The 23,252-nt window shown below is 45.3% G+C and overlaps 2 long non-coding RNA genes across 2 annotated transcripts; both read left to right on the top strand.

Moving 5' to 3' along the window:
* The first annotated feature begins 906 nt into the window (after positions 1–906).
* LOC108512493 (uncharacterized) lies at positions 907–7,577 on the top strand. The gene is made up of 3 exons (XR_001880619.1): positions 907–1,982; positions 6,900–7,055; positions 7,326–7,577. It is a non-coding gene; the product is annotated as an uncharacterized LOC108512493 (long non-coding RNA).
* A 1,331-nt stretch (positions 7,578–8,908) lies between these two features.
* On the top strand, positions 8,909–19,764 carry LOC108512492 (uncharacterized). The gene is made up of 3 exons (XR_001880618.1): positions 8,909–9,151; positions 18,482–18,580; positions 19,691–19,764. It is a non-coding gene; the product is annotated as an uncharacterized LOC108512492 (long non-coding RNA).
* The last annotated feature ends 3,488 nt before the right edge of the window (positions 19,765–23,252 follow it).

Raw genomic sequence — 23,252 nt, 5'->3', positions numbered from 1 at the left:
GAATTCTGATTCTATTAGAAAACCATTTCTTTTAGGACTGTTTTATCATTCTCTATTGGTTCATGTAATATGATCGGTTTGTTCTTATTCTAAAGATGCAGTTTATTAAAGAGTCTTTAACTTCACTAAGGCAAAGTTTTAAAAGCTTCTAATCAGATATTCTTGGTAGGCAGGAGAACTATAACCTTCAAACTCTCTGATGTTGTATGAAGCAGCTCTCATCTCGACACAAAGATTTTCACTTCTGTGATCTGGCCTGGTAAAACATTTATTCCTTTATACTCAGTCCTAGTTTGTTTTAGATCCGGGCCTCTGGGCCCATTAATTTCTATAGGATAATAATTTGTATAGGAGGACAGGTGTGCTGTTTTTCTTCAATCCTTGAGGATATCAGGAAAAACTTTAACCAATAACGGGATCCCATCACCTGACGTTTCTTTGGGGAAAATGACTTTTGAAGGCATGTGGGGATTATCAAGGAAATAATTTTCCTTTTAAATTACATGTTTGTACATAAGAGGAGTGTTGAGCAGGATATCAAGAGGCAGAGGTCACTCACGGCATTATTTCAAAGTTAGTTAAACGCGGAAACCAACTCACATTTCCCCAATTTAGCATTTCATTTTAAAAAGTTGCTGAATTCAGGTACATCTCGATTGCTCAGGGTAATAAAGGAGACATTAGGCATGGATAACAAGACCACAAATAGTGAGTAAAGTAAGACACCAGGGATCGTTTCTTTCCTGTTTATTAACATTCACTCCAGGCTGTATACTTTGGTTACCATGGTCGCGTGGTGTCTGATGTCACAGGCCAAACCATATAAAATCACAGAGGCCACAACAGGCAGGAGGAGCGGCCTGGCCTTTTCTGAGTCGGGCAGCCCAGCCTGTGGGATGCCAGGCTGGGTGTGCCGGGCCTGACCAGCCGCCCGCTTTCCTCTTCTCCTACCTCTGCCTGCCCCCTGGTGGACAGTCCGGGTAAAGCAAGGGAGTGCGCCTTTGGGGTCTCAGTGGGGCTGAAATACGACTCCTCCCCTAAGACAGCCTGCCTCCCCCAGCCTTATTCTCCAGCAAAGTCAATTTCCTGGAGAATCGAGGCTCTGCCTCAGATGTTCAGAGCCTCCTTAGGATAAACACCTCCATTTTAATTCCTGGGGCCTTGATCAACCTGTGCCTCCCTTGATCCCCAAGTTGTGGGCACCTTCCCTTGAGCAGTGCCCTCATGAGGTACACCTTTTCCAGGAAACAAATATCATTCCTTCTTTGGGTCCTGCAGGCTGTAAAGAACCAATACAGTACTGTGCTATTGACCATGTTGCCACTACAGAAGCCCCTTGTGTTTCCAAGAGTACATGTCTATAGCCATTCGTTTATTCATCAGAAAACAACTAGAAGCCAGGCCCCGTGCTGGGCCCTGGAGACATGGAAGAAACCGGGCTAAGGCTCCTGCCTTGAAGAGCTCGTGGCCCAGGGAAGGGACAGTTCATCTGTCATTGACTGCCACGTGACAGTGTCTATGATGCTAAAAAGATGTCAGTGCTGTGCTCCAGGAGCAAAGGCCGTGGAGGAAGAGGCTTTGGGTTTGTTGCGAGTTCTTGCCAGAGTGAGGCAAAGCCAGTCACTGCTTCGTTCAGATGACTCAGGTAAATAAATCAGGCCTCACAGGCTGTCCTGACACCACACACCTCTAGAATACCCTGGCTGTGCTGGGAGCTATTGGTGTCAGCAGAGTATTTTCATCCCTGTCCAAGTCACAATGATCTGACTGTACCAGCCTGTGTGGATGTTGCTAAGAGGAGGCAGACAGCACCATGAGCTCCCTTAGATGACGATCGGCATGATGTTCCTGCTGTGGCAGCACTCAGCTCTTGCCAATGTTCTGCTCTGCTTTGCTCACTTTAAGCCTCCCTTAATTTTTTTTGATGCCAGTTTCCCCATTGCTGACTCACAGATACGCAAGACTCAGGCAGAAAAAAAAAGGTAATTATCTCAAATGACTCAGGCGCCCTCCTTGACTCTGGGATCTCTGTACAGACTTGCATTTTAAAAGCTGAGGGTAATGATGTTGTCATTTGTGCAGGAAAGGCTGGAAGAAAAACACATTAGTGTTCTTCTAAACTCCTGACTTTTGGAAAAAATTGGCATAGAGAGGATGGATGCTCAGCCATGGCCTGACAGTCAAATACCTAATCCAGAGGTGAAGGCACCTGCACAGAGTCCCATGCGCTGGCGAGCTTCCTGGGGACAAGGGCAGTGCCTTGATCACCTCTCTTCCTTGTGCAGTAAATGTTTGTTAGATGAATGGTTGTCAACTCTAGCTAGTCCTGTCAGTCCTCCCTGAGCCCTGAAAGAAACAGAAATTAGGAAATAAAAACAATGAGCAGGTCCTATACTCCTAGATTTAAGATTTGTGAACAAGTAAGGGAAAATTATTTGCCTGCTACAAAACTGCTAAGAGAGATGATAATCAAGGAAGGGTGGGAATCATCTAAGGGAAAGAAGAAGGGAATCAATTGTTGCTCCACTAGTGGCTTGCTGAACAGCTTTCCACACTCGTAGGAAAACAAATCCCCCACCACCAAGAGTAGAGGCCCCAGCAAGAACAGTCACAGCAATGGTGGCCATCAGGCACCCTGTGCAGCAGAGTGGAGCCGCGGGCAGCAAGCAGATCGTGCCTGGGATAAAGACTGTGGCGGCTGTGCTAGGGGTGGCAATAACACAGGGAGACTCTCAGTAAGGGGACCTGAGGTATCATCTGCGCCCAACTCCACCCTTTCTCCCCTCCCCAGAGGAGAGCCAGCATCAGCTCCTGAGGAAGGGAGGGCTAGTGTGGCTTGATGGGGTGGCAGGGGTAGGAGGCACAGCCAAAGGCTCTGGAAATCATCTTGAAATCCTAGGTTTTCCCGGAGGCTGCTGTAGCCTGGGGGAATGGAGTTACATCTAACTGTAAATGTTGTTCACACTCAGTCTAAAGAAAGTCCAACAGTCATTTTAGGATGGTGGTGTACTTCAAATTACTTTTCTATGCCGCAGCTTTGGGTTCCATTAAATTCTCATTCTTCCCACATTTCTGTTTTTCCTCCAGGTACCCTCAAAGAGCACCCATCATTCATTCATTCATTCATTCATTCACTTATTCAACAAATACTGATTGAATCCCTGCTCTTTACCAGGTTATACTAGGTACCAAGAATACAGGGTCAGCAAAGACAGGCATGGTCCCTGCCTTCAAAAGGAGAGGACCTTGATCAAATACCCACACAAATTAACATCATTGCAATGTGTGGGGTCCTGGGTATATAATGAGGGGATTTGGTTAATAAGGGACATCAGGGAAATCTCTGAGGAAATGATGAGTGAAATAAAATCTGAAGGAACAATAGGATTAACTAAGCCCAATGGGTCCTGGGCATCCCCTAGAGTGGGGCTGCACATGAGTATTTAAGGCCATGAAAGATGGCAAGTGTGACCTGAGTGCAGACAGCAAGGAGGTGAGATTCTCAACCAGGCTGGGGAAGGCCATGCACGGGCAGCCACTGAAGTGTTGAAGTGGACAGGTGATGTGATCCAATGTGCATTTCAGAAAGAGTTTGATCTCCCTGTGGAGAACAACTTGGAAAATGTCATAACTAAATGTCGTTAGACCAGTTAAGAAGCTATTTGCTACAGGTGTGTTGGGGTCTAGGAGAGGGACAACGGAGGGGAAAATGATGATGGGGTAGATAGGCTTACAACATATTCCACTCCTGAAAGATCTTCCAACAGCCTTACCCTGCAATGAGCCCCTCCCTTCATGGGCTAGATCACCATCTGAGAGAAAAGCACAACCTTCCCTTCTTTCAGGTTTGTCTCTAAGGATGTCCCTGTAACTTGTCCCTTGGGATGCCTTCATGATTTCTTTCTGGCTTGCTCTAAAAATGAAGTAAAGCCTGTCCATGATGCCTGGGACATATCAACTTCAAGGTCGTGGACGGAAATGATGATAACTCAAATTATAGGACTGTCAACTTTCAAGTCCCCATGACCTTAAATGATGGATCAAGGGGCTGGGATCAGATCAAGAGAGCTTCAAACCACTGCTGGCTGCTAGAGCATTTAATCTGCTGATGGAGTGCTCAATATAATATAATATTGGAATGTGTGTGTGTGTGTGTGTGTGTGTGTGTGTGTGTGTGTGTAGTCCAATTAACCAAAGTGGTCTTCTTCCGAACGCTTTGAGGATGCTGTAGTAAGATCCCTGCATCAGGTGAGAGTGGAACTAGTTACCAGATGTTCTCTTCTGCCTGGGATCCCTGCTCCTGTAAGACAGTTGGTAATCCGTTCCAAGAATGATGTTTTACCATGGTGCTGTGCTAGGCACCAGGGACTGGAAGATGAACAAACATTTCCTGTGCTCCTGGAGCTGCAGCCTAGCAGGCCTACCAATAAGGACAGTGCCATGGGATATGCTGCAGCACAGGCAGAAGCAAAGCGCTGTGGAAACCCCAAGGCGGGATGTAGCAGCTCTGCCTGGCCGAGTCAGGAAGGTTCTCCAGAGGTCACATCTGATCCAGGTGTCAAGGGATGAGCAGGAATTTATCTTGTGAAGAAGAGGAGGCTGGTTGTTTCAGCAAAAGAAATAGCTCAAAAAGACACCTAAGAGTAAGATGTGCCCCAAAAGTGTCCCCAGGGGTGATAGAGAAGCTGTAGCAGGAGGTAAGTCTGGAGACAGAACTCTGGTGGGGTTACTGGAGCAGGAGAGTCTATCTGCTTTAAGGAATATACTGTGTTAGTTTTCTATTGTTGCATAGCAAATTACCCCAAAACTGAGAAGCTTAAAACAGTTAACGTGTGTTATCGTATAGTTTTCATGGGTCGGGAGCACAGTTGTAAATTAGCAGTCCTCTGGCTCAGGGTCTCACAGGCTGTAATCAAGGTGTCAGCCAGGACCAAAGTCAACTCAAGGTTCTACCAAGGGAGGGTGACCTTCCAGGTTCACTGCTGTGGCTGCTGGCTAGAGACATCAGTTCCTTGCCACATAGGCCTCTCCATGGGGCACGTCCCACCATGGCAGTTGGCTTAAGAGAGAGACTTTTTGTAACCCAATATTGGAAGTGACATCCCATCACTTTTGCTGTATTTAGTTTGTTTAAAGCCAAGCACCAGGTCCATCCAGCCCAGGCTGAAGAAGAGGTTACATGAGAGAGAGAATACCAGGAAGTGATGATTATCAGGGGCCCTTTTAGAGGCTGCCTACCACATATACCAAGAGCTATTTATGGCCTCATTGCAGCATGATCCCACTCTGCATAAATTATAGAGAAAGACATATAATTTTATTGCATATTAGTTTTTGTTGATGGGTACATTCTGGTCTCTAGGAGCCCCGAAGAACAATGTGCTTCATTTCACAGCTCTCCCTAAGGATTTTATACAACCCACTTGGCACTCATACTGTTATTATTAAATGGATTCAGCCAAAAGCTGCCTGTGGGGGTAGAGATCGGTGGGAAGGTAGGGCGGCAGAGGAAGGAAGTGATCAGGACCCCAAATTGAATAAAGAAAAAGGTCACACGCCAACTGCAAGTTAGAAAATGAATCTGAGTGGAAGTAAGTATCCTGGCTGACAGCTCACACATGATGCCAACTTGCCACAGCTTGGCAGCGCCTTTGGTTTTCCCACATGCAACTGAAAATAGCTAGCATTCATCCTGAGGGAGTGCTACTAAAATAAGTAACTACTTGGAGCTATACCTCACTGCTCATTCAAGTTGGAAGCAGTCTGCAATTATTTTGCTGAAATTAGATACAAATTAAGTTGCCACTTCCGGAACTCTTTCTCTTGTGCTATATTACAAAAGGAAACTGATTTTGAACTCGGACAGCTTAGATGTTGCTTCTTAAAAATAAATGTGATCTCTGACAGAATATCTAAAAAGATAGATTATTGATTTTAATCTCTCATGAGGCCTAACTTCTACACGATCCAGGTTTCCTGATTTTCAGACCTGAGTTAAGTTGCTATGGATATAATAGAGTGACAGGCCAGTGAAGGAAACTGGGGATAGGGAGTGGCCTGCCCACAGGTGAGATATACTGTCTTTAAACTTGTTAGGGATAGAAAAGGGGGTTAGCCTAGAATTGTCTTCTGGGATGTAAGGGAATAGTCCTGCTCCCACTTTTTAAATAGTGGTTTGAAAGTTTTCTCAGGGTGTGCATACATTTGGACGTACAAGTTCTGCTATGTTTTAAAAAGGAAAACAGAATAAACAAACATATATGAAAACAAACAATAATAATGATGATTTGGGTCTTTCCTCAAACTTGGCTGGAAGTTACTGGCACACAAATAGTAGAGGTGTTTGGGGGTTTTCTCCTATGAAGGAGCCCCTGATTTGTACTATCTCAATAAAGCAACACCTTCTTTTGACCTGCCTTTGGAAGTAGGTGAATTTCTAAGAGCCCAGCTGTGCCTGGACCCTAGGAGGCTGTCATGGCTCCCAGGGTGGTAATGTTTCTCCACAACTTTGAATTTCAATTTTCCTTTACAAAAGGCAAAATTTGTTTTATTCCCCATTGTTGGAGACATTAGTCATGGATGAAACACATTTAAAACTCCCCCTATGCGCCGCTTCTTGCCCACCCCAACATCCCCACTCTATATCCTCATTCCAGTCTAGTGAATCTTAGAAATGACACATTGAATGAAGAGCTTTCCATGTAATCTTTCCTTCTTGGTGAAGTTTTCTTTTTGCGGGGTTCTGGCGTGTGTGCGAGTGTTTGTAGCTCCATAATTCTCAAATGAAGAATTGCTAAAAGGTCATCTACGCAAATCCTTAAGATGGTGAATCTCTACAACCTCACTTTAATTTTAGGAGATATTTCATTTCATGCCTTAAGTTTTGCAGTTATTTTCAGCGTCTCCTCTTCCAGACTTCTTAGGACTTGGAAAGAAAATGAAATGACGTTGAATGAAATCAAAGTAAATTGAGTGATCTGAAATGATTTGATGTCAGCAAGAATTCCCCATACAGCTCACAGCCCTCCCCCCAGCACATCTCCCTCTTGGGTATGGTGAGTTCAGCTCCAAATTTATTCTGACAAGAAAGCACAGGCAATGGCTCCAGTTGGTCTAAATCAAGTGAAAATCCAAAGCAACCATCCTTCCTGGACAACCTTCTGCTTTCCCAGTGCTTATCAAGGTCTGAAAATTCCTATTTAAAGAAGTAGAGCTTTCTTTTAAGTCCTAACAGAGCAAAGTCACACTCAACAGTGCACACGCACAAGTCGGGCTCAAGAATGCATTTTTGGCAGAAAGGCTCCTCTTTTCTCTGTCTCCTCCAGCTCTCTGCAGGCCCAAATCTTGCAGAAGCCATTCCATGTTCCCTGAGCAGGAAAAGACAAACTCAGACTGACAACTCTGGACTTCAAAAGACAGCACACAAGGGGAGGAAGGACTGAGAGTACCAACGCGTGAAAATTCAGAATGCTGCTATCTCATTTATTTTAACCATTTAGGAAACGTTTTGATCCGCATCCTTTTCCCTTTCCTGATTTCAGAAAATAAAAATGCTTCGGTTCTGAGGAGTAACTCTCTATATGGAAGAGGAAGATCAGGGGATGGATGGGGGAGGGCTGCTTGCGTCCTCTCCCCTGCCACACACACACTCCCTGTTTCAGCCAGTGTAAAAATAGCTGCCCAGGTTTCTGTATCCATCCCTAAGCTGCAATGAGGCGCCTGCCTCCCGGCAGAGTCCGCTGCCTTTTAGTAGCTTATAACATCAGGTGACGCCTCCAGCCCTTCCATTCCCCGCCCCAGCCCGGATAAACGTCCTCCGTGACCTTAGAAGTTTTCAGTTTAATCAGCGGTATCGTTTTTGAGAGGAAAATCCTCCCGGCTTTGCGGGCTGGCAGGGCTCTGGGGCCCTCCTGCCTCCCAGCCCAGGCCGCAGAGCGAGAGCGTTTCCATCTGTGCTAGGAGCGGAAAGAGCCTCTCTGTGCTCCCCGGCACGTCCAGCGCGCGGGCGGGAACACGCTCTCCTGTGGGGGGCAGCTTTCCCAAGGCCCTTGCCTAACGAGGGCCAGGCGGCTCCCCCGGGGGCCCCGAATGGCTCCTGGCAGGCCGACCCTCATCCCTGTCGAGAGCACTGATTTCCCCAGCGTCCGGGGGAGGCAGCCGCGCCCTCCTGGAACGAGGCAATCCAGCGGTCAGGCGGCGGCAAGGGCCTGCGCGTGCGCAGAAAAGAGCTGCCTCCGCGCCAGGCTCGGGCGCGAAGGCGGAGGATGGAGGTCGAGGGCGCATGCGTCAGCCGTGCTGCTGGGGCCGCGTAGGAGAACTGAGCTGCTGGGTCCTGCCGTCAGTGCAGTTTCTTGGCCGCACGTTGGGGACACTGCGCCATTAGAAGACAGCCACAGAATGTTAAAGGCACAGCCTCCTTCGAGGGCATCTGCATAATGCCTTCCGTTTACAGATGAGGAAATTGAGGCCCAAAGGGGTGATGGGAAAGGCCCAAAGCTGCCTTTCTGGATTCTGGCAGCTGGGACCAGATCCAGCCCGTATTGACATGGTTTAAGCACTTCTTCAATGAGCACTTATCAAACGCCTAGATACTATGTACTCAGTGTCTGAGTGGCAGAGAAAGATAACCACGAATACGTCAGAAGCAGCGTAGCTACGGCTGCCCTGGATTTGGGCATAGAATCAGACAGACCTGGGTTTGATATGATGATTTCCAGGACCACACTACTAGTTGGATGGCCTTAGTGAAGTAGTTAACCGCTCCATGCCCTAGTTTTCTGGTCTGCAAAACGGAGATAAAAATAAGCTAGGGTCGTGGGATTTAAATGAGATAAGTTGCACATTGCTTAGCACAGCGCCTGCACATGGAAGGCACTCAAATAAATATTCGTGCAATGTTTTGAGAAGTAGAAAGTGCTAGGCACGTAGGCGTTCAGGAGACAGTCACGGTACTCGTTTCCAGACAGAAGTCATGAGGAACAGGAGGGAAGGTGCTTTCCCGTGAGCAGCGCTTGGGGGAGACTCACACAGACAGTTACAGGATCTGGCATGACAGGGAAAGGAGGAAATGGCTTCTGTTAATCTTTCCTTCAGCTTCTCCCGCCCTTCCTATGCACCCTGTTTCCCTTTCCACTTCTCACTGTGACTCAAGGTAGGTGGCTGCAGAGAGACACTGGGCCCTCTTATCAGGGAAAATATGTTCTGCAAGGTGGCATAATTTATGTTTTAAGTCCCACTTTATCATAGGGGCTCCCCTCCTCTTTACCTAGGTGTGATAGGCACAGGAAAAAGGAATGGAGTTAAGTGGATATGTGACTTAAGTGTCAAATTGGAGTAGTGTGGATCATAGATCTCAGACATGAAGATCTTCTGGGTGGATTCCCTCATATTAATGAAGAAGCAGTGAAAAACTGTGAAAGGCAAAATGACATCAAGTTTCAGACTCAGGTTGGAGCCATGGTGTTCTGTAGCACCACAGTTCATTCATCCACTCACACACACTACTCTGGGTGGATATCCAATATACTGCCAGGTACAAGGTTCTGCCTCAGTAAGCAGGGAAAGGGGAAAGGAAATAGAAATCCAGGAGGATTCTCGGGTTCTTTGTGCAGCTTCATGGATGTTGATACCATTTACTGTGATTGCAAGTAGAGGAATAGAAACTGACCTGAGAGGAAGATGGCATATTTTGAACATGGGTTTGATGTGGCTGTAGGACATTCAGGTGAAAACCTCCAGGAAGAGTTAGGAACATGAGTTCCAAGCACAGGAGAGAGGCCTGGAGGTGCTCACTGGGGAACAGCCAACTTAAAAATGGTCACTGAAGCCAGGGCAGGGCTGGGATGGCCCAGAAGAGCAGGCAGAATGAGAAGATTATGAAAGCATGAAACCCAAACCTGACAGATACCAACTCCTAAGGATCAAATAAGAGATCCTGAGGAACAGATGGAGAAATGGAAAGAAAACCAGAAAAAAGTGACATCAAGCAGTTCACATGAAGACTCTCCAGGTTGAAGAAGTGGTCAGGAGTGGGAAATGCCACAGAGATGTCAAGCAAATGAGCACTGGAATGTGTCTGTTGTATTTGACAATGAGGAAGTCATTGATTACTTGTGAGACATTGGTTTTAGTGGGGATGTGAGGGCAGAAACCAAATCACACTAGGTTGGAAGCAAAATGGAGTCGAAGGAGAGGAGGAGAGGCAGGGCTAGTAAGTATAAACCACTGCTTCCAGAGAGTTGGTTGGGCAGGGAGGAGGAAGTTACAGCTAAAAGAGGAGGCAGGGAGAGTTTCCTATATTCATTGTTGTTTTGTTTTATTTGTTTTGTTTTGTTTTGTTTTCGCAATGATGGGAAACTGGAACAAGCTTATAGGAAAGGGAAAGCAGGAGGGGTCAGCAAGGAGAAATAAGTTGGAGTCTCAGTACAACCCCCAGCACCACCACAGGGTGAGTGACAGAATAGGGGATTCTGGCCCCAGATAACCCAAAGGAAGGGATCTTCTTCCTTGGTTCTTTTTTTCTACCACTGGAAGGGAAGAAATGTACATGGGAGGTTTAGAAATGGACTTGGGGAGCTCTTTAAGTAAGCTTTATCTGTGTCAGGATCTAACCCTGGCAGTAATCTTACCATCAAATGCATTTAATCAGCCCCATTTGTATGTGGATCTGTGCCCAGTGCTGTTCAAATAATGTGAAATGGATACTGTTATTACCATGTCACTCAGGATTATGGGTAGCAAGTGACTGAAACCAAGTTCTAACCATGGAATCCATGGGTTTGCTAAACTGGGTAGACTGGCTTTAGGCCCAGTTAGATTTCAGGTGCTTTAAAGGTGTTGTCATGTATAATAGGCATAATGTTTTGAAATTATCAATGTACTTTTCTCTTTTGCCTTTCAAAGCATATGAACTTAGTCTACTCAAGGCATTTATCTGCCTAGGAAGAGATGAAAGTTCTTTCCAGAAAGTATGCAAAGAGAAAGAAAGCATAACACTCAGCTTCTGGCATTCAAAAACAAATTTTGTAGCAAAGCAATAGACATGTAATTCAAGCCCTTACTTTGAAAAAATATCCTGTACATTCCATTACCTTCCTCTTCAGAGGGTCAAGAACTGAGCTTGGTAGACTAAACCTTAGGGTTTTATATTCAAAAGGTCTGGACCAGGAGAAAGTGGGAGTTTATCAGAGAACAGAAACAACAGAATAAGACAAGAGGCCTGAGCGGAGAGATTGTATTGGAAAAGTAAAGCTTAACCACAAAGGCAGAGGGAGATCTTTCCCCCACATCCCCTCCAGAATTATGAGAGGAAGAGCCCAGTGTTGGTCAGGTAGCAGCAGGCCCTGCTATGGACTTTTCAAGCTGTGTCAGGTCCCTATGAAGCCTAGACTCTGCCCAGACATAGAAGCAAGCCTGTAGCCAGTGTGCCAGAGGTGATCATTGTAGTGAGGTGACTCAGTGGTGTGGGCTGCTGAGGAGAACCCCAGGACCAGGGTTGATACGAAGTCATGGACAGAAGTCAGAGTCTGTAGCAGCAGGAAGAGCAGAGAAGGAGCTAGACCAGTCAGGGAACACCTTTGGGAGTACTGCCTCAGATCGCTCCAGATGGATCACAAGCTCCCCATCCACAGACCCCCACATCAGAGGCTTTCAGTGCACCCAGGACAGACAAAAGTGGATGTTGTCCCAAAATAATCACATACAAGGCAGCTATGCTCAAGGACCAGTACAAGGACAAGAGTTCCCTTCCTCTCAACACCATGAGGACATGGAAAAGACACACACCACCATACTACCTCCACCCCAACACATCCTGCAGGGATGATGATCAAAACATTTTAAAATCCTTACAGGCTGAGGCGCTAAGGAGTCTAAATGAAGGTGTCCTACTATGCCCAGAGTTAACCCTTTAGTTGATGGATTATGAGGAACAGGGATCTCAGGGCAGAACCTGTTTACCAACTGCTCCATGCATATTTTAGTATTTTGTCAATGAGGGCAGCCATAATGCCATGTACCTGTTGAATATTGGCCATACATCCTGATGGCATCTTTATGGGAGGAGAAGGAGAAAGAGGAAGCCATCTGAGAAAGCGAGCATGTTCTCAGTGAGGATATTGAATTATTGGATTGAATCAAGATTTAAACCCTAACTAGTGAAGGACCAGATTGATTATGGACAAACTAGAGAAATTATATTTTATTGGCACATTCAAGTTGCAATATGAGTTGAATTTACTATCTGTCTGCTTTCTTTGTGTTAGTTTCACTCTCAGGCAGAAGCTCCAAGCATCAGCGTAGCAAAGGGCAAAGGATCTCTTTCTTAATAGTGCCCGCAAAATCCCAGTCAGGCTCCCATTGGCTTAGCTTTGGTAATGTACCCATCTCTGAACCAAGCCCTGATTGGCCAAGCCCAGGTCACATGACTATTCCTAGCCTCATGAACTGAAAGTGGAGTGAGGGGTGGCTCCCCTAAAGAAAATCAAAAGGCTGTGAGCAGAAAAATGGGGTAATGAATGCTGGGTAGGCAGGCACAACAGATAGAACCACTATTGCCTTCGGAGTTTAACTCTCTAAAACTCAGAAAGCACAGTAACTCCATGGCGGGAAATGAATTGGCACCTGAGCACTTATTCATACATTAATCAGTGTAGAAAACTAACTTTGAAAATCATAAAGCAGATTTAGTTTTCCCTCTTAAATTTTCTTCCCACACTGATTAAATTACTTTTAATAATTAGAGTTAGGAAATATAATCAACTAAATATCTAGTATAGTTTAAAGCTTGGTCCAACCTGTAAATAGTTCCATTTAGGAAGTGCTCAGTCTCCCTCTTTACTGATGTGAAGACAACAACTGTTTTACGTTTTCTCTGTGTGTTATTTTCTCTTTTTTAAGAATCACCCTCTTGTCAGCCATGGTGGCTCACACCTGTAATCCCAGCTACTTGAGAGGCAGAGGCAGGAGGATTGCTTGAGCCCAGGAGTTAGGGACTGCAGTGAGCTATGATTGCACCACTGCAGTCCAGTGACAGAGCAAGACTCTATCTCTACAAAAAAAAAAAAAAAAAAAAACATAGAATCAACTTCTAAATCCAAGATAAACTGCACAATTAATTTATTGCCTATTTTAAAAAAGGTTTTATAATAAACAAAAGTATAATTATTCCAGATACAAAGAGATAGTAAAGGCAGCATTAGCTTTTCTTCAAACACTTCCACATAAATTTTTAAATCCGCATGATTTTAAAATCAGCCCTATGTAAAAGGGGATATTTAAAATCTAGAAAAAGGAGACATAGTCATCAGTCTTACTCCAAAATTTATGTTGTCTTTTGGAAAGAGTATTATTTCACAAAGGATACCTTGATATTTACAATATGTAAAACTTAACTCTCAGAATTGAAAAACTCTTTGGGAAAAAAATTATTAATCATAATAAAGGGAAATAAACTCATCATCCCCTAGTGTCTGAGTCACATAATTAATTCAGAAGGGGCTGGCTTTCTCTGCATGTGGGATCCCAGGTATTCATTTATGCATCAAATATTTATCATACCCTTCATAGCTTCTCCGCACTGTGCTGGGCACCAGGGATGTGAAGATGAGTAAGACAGACTTGTGTCTGGGAAGAATGGAGACTGATGGAGAACACAGATCTCTATGCTGGGGTATGAGGGTGTGATGAGGGCTTGCAAGAGGAACAGTTCATTTTCCAGGAGATGATGGCTCAGAGACGAGCGGGGATACTAAGCTGCCTGAAGGGTTTGCAATTTCCATGGTGCCCAGTGCAGTGCCGAGAATGAACTGTAGACCATTTATTCCTGTGGCTAAGATGGAGGAGGTTTGGAAATCTTTAACAGTTGAGCTCTGTGACAGAATAGAACAAGAATTCCTGGTCCTCCCAGCGCCTCAGTATGTGTACTCTGGTGCTGATGTTCAAGATCGTGGTCATTCCAGTCATGCATTCAGCAGGCAGTCATTTAGCACCTACCAGACACTGCTTGAGCAAAGCAGACTAAAACCTCAAGGAGCTTACTCCTGAAGTAAGCTATATATTTTGATATATATTGTATACCAAAATGCTGATTAATGCTATGGAGAGAAAGGAAACAGGGAATGGGAAGGCAGGGGTTGTAGGTTGAGGATTATGTAATATGAAATGGGGTCTTTAAGAAGTCTAAACTGAAGACAACTCCCTCAGTAACCTGAGCATCAACAACTGTGGCTGGTGATGCATTAGGAGTCCTGCAAAGAAAGTGGCCAGCCACCTGATGCCAGAGTTTCCGGGAAGTGGCCAGTTGGAGCCAAGACAGGGTGGTGTGCATCCTCCTCCATACCCCAAGAGTTTTATTATGTGGTGAGTGGAGCTGGTACAGCCAGAGTCTGAAGTAGTCGAGAGGGCATGCCTGGGGAGGAAACAGTCCTTTGTTCTGGGAATGATGAGAAGGTATATTTAGATGTAGGCAGGTCCCCAGGCAATCTCTTCTGGGGAAGAATAGCATCCAGCTCCCTAAAGGAAAGATTTGGCAAGGCCAAGATAGAAGGTCAAGGCCCTGACCAAGAGAATCAGAGTACAGTGTAGATGCCACATCGCTGGAATGGGCTAGGAGGAGTGAGCACGTGGGGTACAGGTCCCATCTTTCATGGGCATCAGGCTACAGCTGGGAGGAGAGCAAAGAGAACTTAGGGTCACGTGTAGACCTTTAGGCTGGAACAGAGGGTTGGTATAGGGTGACCAGGTTGCAGGGGCTTTGGAATCAAGTCAAGGAATACGTGTTTTTCTCAGATCTACTAACACTGGCTCAGGACTTGCTTGTTCTGTCATCTGTGTAAGCACCACAGTTCTTTTTTTGTTTTTTGTTTGTTTGTTTGCTTGTTTTTTGAGATTGAGTCTTGCTCTGTCGCCCAGGCTGAAATGCAGTGGCATGATCTCCGCTCACTGCAACCTCCAACTCCTGGGTTCAAGCGATTCTTCTGGCTCAGCCTCCCTAGTAGCTGGCACTACAGGTGCACACCACCACAACTGGATAATTTTTGTATTTTCTGTAGAGACAGGGTTTCACCATATTGGCCAGGCTAGTCTCAATCTCCTGACCCTGTGATCCGCCCTCCTCAGCCTCCCAAAGTTCTGGGATTGCAGGCGTGAGCCACCAACCCTGGCCCCACCACAGTTCTTTTAACCATAAGCCAAGTAAGAATGAAATAAACTGTAAGTTCACTGGGAGTGCAGCTAGGAATGGGAAGGAAGGTGAAATGGCAAGGAATCCCAGTTTTTCATGCCCAGAGTATAATTCTCAATGGAAACCAAGCAGAAAGAGACTTAAATAAACCCCTGGGAAGGAGAAAAGTATGTATAGTAAACAGTGACCAGCACAGTTTGCCCTCCTGTGTGAATACCAGGGTCAGAACAACGTGTCATGTTGCCACTTTGATCACAGGATTTTGGTCAGAGAGAACGTGGGATTTGGACTTTGCTCTGAGTTTGGCTCTTGACTGTCACCTGTTCAGCGTGTGACCTTGGGTAAGTTTCTTAACCCTCTGAGCCTTCCTTTCCTCATCCGTATAGTGGGAATGTGCAATCTGGAGTCTCTGCTAGGTTTCCGTCACATCTAGTGGACTAGTGGAGAAACCCTACAAGGATCTGGGAAAACTCCCTTTCTTGAGGAAATGCAGGGAGCTGCGCATGGTGGGCTCACCAAAAGGTGAAGCACCGTGCTGGAGGAGGGAGTAGTTTTGAGTACACTGTGGTAACAGGGGCAGAACCCCATCCTTACCCTACTCCCTATCAGACCCATGACTGATTCCTGGGCAGAGCTGTCACTAAAAACTAAAGGGACTATTTGTTAGTGCTTCATGAGACACTGGAGTAGAGGGTCACTGAGATGAGACCCCCTATAAATGAGCATAAGAGAAAAAGGCATCTTTTCCACTTGACAATCCACAGAGCAACTTTACCAGAGTGAGATGGCAGAGCAGAGAAAGGGGCAGTGCCAGGCATTGATTTGCTGATGAGCACATGGAAGACCTCCTAGCCCAGGAACTCCCCAAAAGTGCAGGGTAGAAGGTGCTTTGCTGGGAGTTAGGTTCAAAGTGAGAAATGGTGGTAACAAACTAACATTTGGATTATTAGTCTTGATGTGACTTTATTTGTGCATGCATAGTGTATCACACAGGGTTCTCTAGAGAAACAGAACAAATAGGACATATACAGATATGAGAAGGGGATCTATTATGGGAACTGGCTCATGAAATTGGCTCAAGAAATTCCATGATATGCAGTCTGCAAGCTGGAGAGCCAGGACAGCTGGGAGTATAATTCAGTCTGATACTGAAAGCCTCAGAACCAGAGGAGCTGATGCTGTAACTCCCAGTCAGAGGCCCACGGTCTGAGAACGCAGGTGACAGCTTATGTAGAGAACGCAGCTTATATAAGTCCCAGAGTTGGAAGGCCCAAGAATCTGGAATTCTGATGTTGGAGGTGGAAGAAGGTAATGTCCTGGCTCCAGAAGGGAGAGCAAATTCACCTTTCCTCCACCTTTTTGTTCTATTCTGGCCCTCAGCCTGTTGGATGCTGCCCACCTGCATTGGTGAGGGTGATCTCTTATACTTAGTCCACTGATTCAAATGCAACTCTCTTCCAGACACACCCTCACAGACAACCCAGAAATAATGTTTTATCATCTATCTGGATGCCCCTTAACCCAGTGTGGTCGACACAAAATTAACCATCACACCTGGTGGGGGAAACTTGGCTAATACCCACCTCATAGGAATCAAACAGGATGTTCCCAAGCATGAGCCTGGACATGGCAAATACAAGGTAAATGGCAAATTCCCTCACAAACCACCCGGGAACCCATTGGAACCACTGCAGAATGCTCAGAACATCCCCTCGTGTGTTTGGGGATTGGACAACATTCTTGTGGCAAATATCTTTAATCATAAAGTAACTTAACACATATCTTTGAGCATGTATATGTTCCAGTAAAGTATACATGCTAAGAGGGGTTTGAAATTATCTTTTCTTCTCAGCACTTTACAGTTTACAAAAGACTTCAATGTGAATTTTAGTCACGTTAGCTCTCACAACAACCTAATAATGTAGGATCCCCATATATAAATCAGAAGATTGCATTTCAAAGAGGTGAAGGGACTTGTCCTTAATGACCCAGCTAATAAGGGGTGCAGCTGGACTCAAACCTGGTCTCCTTCCATTAAAGTCTGGTAGAAAACTAAGACCACAACGAATACAATAATGACAGAAAAAAAAAAAAAAAAAAAAAAAAAAAAACCCAACAACTATGAAAACCTGACGCAAAGTGCTGGAGACAAAGACAGATATCTATAGCTGGACATCCAGAAGGAGTCAGCTGGGACCTGAGCCAATCTAACTAGAAAATGAAAGGGTGCTGCTGAAGACAGGGAGGCATGGGTGGAAGAGGCAGGCTTCCAGTGGGACCTCACCTGGTACCCCTGGAGCTGGCACCCAGCTTTTCACATTTCACAGAGCATTTCTACTGACCTTTCCAAAGGGCACTACAACTCACTGTTCCCAAATCTCTGAAAGTCAAAACGGAGGCTTTGCTCCTGCATCACTGTCTGAACCCTGCAAATCACCTCTTGTGACTTTGGCAACTGCTGGTCTCAGGGTTTGTATCCCAGTCATTTCTACTTCTTGGAGAATTATTTATGACATTCTAAAAGTATGGAAAACCATCTACTGAAATGTGTCAACATTAAAACATTAGTTAGCTAGAAATGATGCTCATTTAAGTTACAGAAAAAAACAAGAGACAGGAAAAGACATGAGCATTTATGGGTCAGCCTCTGTCCTAGCATCTCTCACACTCACGATGTCTTGTTATATTCACTGCAATATAATTTGGGAAATGGTATCACTCCCACTTTGACAGCGGAGGAAATGGACACTCAGAGAGGCTAAGTAACTTGGCTAAAGTCACACAGTTAATAAGCAGCAAATCTAGGATGTGAATCCACATCTGACTTCAGGGTGTTTCACAATATACCACAGTTTATGGCCTGTGGAATTCAAATGGAATTAAGAGATAACCAGTAAACTAGTTTCATTGCCAATAAAATTCTTGACTTTGCTTTTTTATTAATTCAAATTTACCGACAATGCAATTTCCAAATTACCAGCTTCGGAAGAGTACTTAAATCACTGAAATACTCAGAATTCGTGGAGTCCTAACAGGGTTTGACACTGAGAGAGATGCCACCAGAGGACGCACATGGAGCTGAGTGACTCTAATGTGAACTTTCCTTTTTGACAGTTCTCTGTAAAAATGTGGCTTATCTTGCACTGGATGGAAGACGAGGAAGAGATTCTCAGCCAAACCTGCATGATTTCCTCAAACTCTGTTTAATACAAGTGCCAAAGTTTGACACATTCTAACCACTTTGCTTTCTTTGGCAATCCCAACTTTGACAACCGAGTAAGAATGTCTCCCCCTTGACAGGAACAATGTGTGAAATGAAAGACGTCAGGTGCTGTATTGGCTCTTGACAGCTCTTCAGAAGAAAGCACCTCCTGCCTGTTCTGTTCAGTCCTGGTGCAGGTGAGTCACTGCCTTGCCAGCCAGGCAAGTATTTTAAGAAACAAAATCTAAGCCAGAACCAGCAGAGAAAGACGAGGGATGGATTAGCGCCATTAGCTTTGATGGTGTCTTGTTGTCATGGTGCTAGGAAAATCACTATCATTTAGAGTCCCACTCAACAGCTGTTTTGCTGGAATTTTTGACATGAGAGGCTGTTGGCCACCCTAACACAGGCGTGGGACATGGGTGTGCGCACACACATACACCTGCAGCAGACACCCACTCTAGAGGGCTCACGTCGGTTGTCTGGGACGTGATTCAAGGCTGTACCCATGTGTATGATAACCCTGTTTCCCATACATCAGCTTGCAGGAAGCCAAATGACCCACCAGCTTACCCACATCGCAGGAAGCTTTGGAGCAGAGTCAGTGACTATGTGAACCTGCCTCAACCTCTGCTCCCTGGTTCAGCATTGACTTGGGAAAAATGCCACTATTGCCTGTCTGTTAAACATTATTTCAAGGCTCAGGTCTTCTACCATTCTGAGGGGCAGGGGCAACTTTGAGTTCTGCCAGGATCTGGGGGTTAGGGGTAGGGGAATGCTCCCCAAGAGAAATGACTAGAATCTTTATCAGGCTGTGGAACACAGCCTGGCATTTCTGGGTAGGCAGCCTCTCCTGTAGCCTCTCCTGGCATCTACACTGCAAAGTCCCCTATTTCAGTATCTACTGAAAGGGGTGAGGGTGGGGGCATTCATTGGTACTGGGAGGCCAACTTAGAGTGAAAAGGAGCTTATCTCATGGCCCTCCGGTGAGCCACACTAGAGGAGGCCCCAGATGCACAGTGCTCCCTGCTCAGACTCACACTTGCCTGACTCCCTCCCTCGTACTCTTCTTTCGGCTGCCCTTACCTGGGGACTGCAGTGGCTGTGGGGGCGCAATGAGGGTTGGGGGAGTGGCATACCTCACTACCTTGCTTTTCCCAAGTCCCTTTAATTAAACCAAATCTTCATATGAATGTAAAACACAAGTAGGCTTTATCCCAGGGCCCTGTGCTCCTCTGCCCTAGATTCTGACTCAAGGACTTGGAGCAGACTGATTTTTATTAAAAGTCCAAGTGATTCGATTGCAGGTGGTCCTGGACAACACTTTGAAACATGCTGTGGCAGAAACAAGCCAGCAAGCATATGGGATTCATCTGCTGTGAGTGATAATTTATCTAGTTTCTAAAAATAGTGTTATAGGCTGGACTGTTTCCCCATCCATCCCCCACGCCATGTGTATATTGACGCCCTAACCCCTAGTACCTCAGAATATGACTGTATTTGGAAATGGGGCCTATAAAGAAGTAATTAAGTTAAAACGAGGTCATTAAGGTGGGCTCTAATGCAGTATAACTGGTGTCCTTATAAGAAGAGATTAGGACACAGATGCACACAGAGGGAAGACCATGTGAACACAGAGGGAGAAGACAGCCACCTGCAAGCCACAGAGAGAGCCCCTCAAAGAAACCAACCCTGCAGACAATCTGATCTCAGGCTTCTGGCCTCCAGAATTGTGAGAAAATCAATTTCTGTTGTTTAGGTGACCCAGTCTGTGGTATTTTGTTATGGCAGCAAAGCTGACGAATACAAACAGAAGGCTGATTTCACTTAATAATCATCTCAGAAGGCAAAGATTGCTTCAAACTATTGTATAAACAAGGCTGGTTTGTGAACCAAAGGACATGAGCCCCAGACCTGGAGTCGCAGAGGCAGCATGACACACACAGATAGCACGGCTTCTTGTCGGGCATTCCTGCACTCAAAGTCTCAAAGAACCTTCCTCTCTGGCCTTCCACCTGAGTTACTTTAGACAAGACAGCTATTGTTATTTTATTTAAAAAATATGTATATAGTGCTATGTGCCAGGTAATAGTCTATGCACTGTACAAATATTAAGTTGTTTAATCCTCGTTATAACCCTGTGATAGATACACTGAAGAGTTACAGTCCCTTATTCAAACCCTTGCTTGGGACCAGCAGTGCTTGGCATGTCAGAACTTGGGGATTTGAGAAAGATATACAGTATATGTACCATAGGCTTCATAACACCTCATGGCATCTGCAACAGCATCCTGTTATGAAACATACTGATGTTTCTAGTTTCTGTAGTGACACATATATACGTTGCATAAGTAAAGACTGTAAGTATCCTTGTGTCAACTCAAGACACAAGGATACTTTCAGTCAATGTGCTTGTTTCAGGTCAGGTTTTGCTGCCAAATGAGTTATAAATACATTTTTTCATATTTTGGAGCTTTTAACATTTCAAAATTGTGGGCCTGTGTTATCCCCATCTTACAGATGAAGAAACTGAGGCACAAGGAAGTTAAACAACTTACCCACATTCATTAGCTCATGGGAGGTGGGACTGGGCTACCAACCCCCCAGGTTTGCAGCCTTGCCGTGAGGACCCGATACAAGGGAGACTTCTGGGATGAATTGTGTCCTCCAGAATTCATATGTTGCGGTCTTAACCTGAGTACCTCAGAATAGAACCTTATATGGAAATAGAGTTGTTGCAGATATAATTAGTTAAGATGAAGTCATTAGGGTGGACCCTACTCCCAAGTGACTGGTGTCCTTATAATAAGGAGAAATTTGGACCCAGAGGCAGGCATGCACACAGGGAGAGCACCACGTGAAGATGAAGGCGGAGCTCAGGGTGACACTTCCGCAAGCTTAGCAATGCCAAAGGTTGTTAGCAAACTGCTAGAGGCTGGGAGGGAGGGGCATGGAACAGATCCTTCCCTGCCAGTCCTCAGAAGAAGCCAACCCTGCCGACACCTTGATCTTGAACATGTGAAACAATCCATTTCTGTTGTTTAAGCCACACAGTTTGTGGTGCTCTGTTACAGCAGCCCTGGCAAACCATTACATGATCCTTACCCAGTGCCGGATTCTGAGTGGGAGATCTTCAAGTGGTAGCTGGTCATACTTACTATCAGTATGACTGAGGCCTCAGACTGTTCATTGAAAAATAACGTCAATGAATTAGATTATTTCTAAGACCTCTTTCAAGTTCTGGGTCTAATTTTTTATGTTTATAACATGGAGATAATTCATCTCCACTTGTACCCCAATGGCCTGGCTCTTATAGCATTTCTTCATTGTTTTAAAGATGGGAACCAACCCAAATGTCCATTAATGATAGAGTGGGTAAAGAAAATGTGGCCCATATACACCATGGAATATTATGCAGCCATAAAAAAGAATGAGTTCATGTCCTTTGCAGGGACATGGATGAAGCTGAAAACCACCATTCTCAGCAAACTAACACAGGAACAGAAAACCAAACACCGCATGTTGTCACTCATAAGTGGGAGTTGAAACATGAGAACACATGGACACAGGGCGGGGAACATCACATACCAGGGCCTGTGAGGGGGTAGGGGACAAGGGGAGGGAGAGCATTAGGACCAGTACCTAATACATGCAGGACTTACAATCTAGATGATGAGTTGATAGGTACAGCAAACCACCATGGCACATGTGTACCTTTGTAACAAACCTGCACATTCTGCACATGTATCCCAGAACTTAAAGTAAAATTAAAAAACAACAACAACAAAAAAGATGGGCTAAGCTGGATGCAGTGGCACACACCTGTAATCCCAGCTACTTGGGAGGCTGAGGTGGAAGGATCGCTTGATCCCAGAAGTTTGAGACCAGCTTGGGCAACATAGCAAGACTCTGAACAATAGATGGGATAATGTAAATGTGGTCTTAGAAAGCAAAACAACAAGCCAGGCTCAGTGACACATACCTGTAGTCCCAGCTATTCAGGAGGCTGAGGCAAGAGGACTGCTTGAGCCCAGGAGCTCAAGGCTGCAGTGAGCTATGATCGAGCCACTGCACTCTAACCTGGGCAACAGAGCAGGATGCCATCTCTAAAGAAAAATGCAAAACAAAACAAAGAACATTAAAACCGAAACCATGTGGGCCCTAATTTGCCTTCTGATGTTCCTGCTTGCTTTGTGAATTCGCTCAGTCCTTGGCTTTCCTGAGTCTCTTCTGCTTGTGTCTTCAGGCCTGTGGAGTTAAAACCAGTGTGACCAGGCTACGGATTCTGCAAAGGAAAGTAGAAATCTAAGTTAGAGGTTGTTTTCTGTGAGTTAAGAGTGTGTTGCTAGAACTCTATTTAGGCTTGGAACATTTGGGTTCTTCATGTGGACATTTGTCCCCAAAACGCCACTTCACTGAGGAGATTAAAGCTGCTTTAAGAGAGCGGCTTGAATATGTTTTCTGTTCATAGGACAAGGCATGGTTGGATCCAGTCTAGGGAAAGAGGTAAAATGATAAAAAGGTTTTTTTGAGATTTAGTGACAGGATTTAGCCCATTGTCAAGCTAGCTTGGAGCTTTAAGCCTCTGCCCTTAAGATTCTACACATCAATTCAGAAAAGGATTTGCTGTGGATGGGGTGTGGCCCCAAACTCTCATCTGTGGAAACAGGACTTCAATGATGGTGTGTGTTCAAAGAATGGGCTTTGGATTTCCTTCCAGCATCTGATCGTGGTGTGCAGTAGCTCTTGGGGCTGCCTCTCTGACTCCCTGTCAGTCCCTCAGCCTTTGTCCGGGAAGCGGCTCCCAGCTTCTTTCCTGGAAGCACTTAGCCAAGGGGCCTCTCTCATCTCCCCGTAGTCCAAGCCCCT

Source organism: Rhinopithecus bieti, unplaced genomic scaffold (assembly GCF_001698545.2).
Source record: "Rhinopithecus bieti isolate Rb0 unplaced genomic scaffold, ASM169854v2 scaffold_30479, whole genome shotgun sequence".
Lineage (NCBI taxonomy): Eukaryota > Metazoa > Chordata > Mammalia > Primates > Cercopithecidae > Rhinopithecus > Rhinopithecus bieti.
This window is presented reverse-complemented; position numbering and strand designations above follow the sequence as displayed.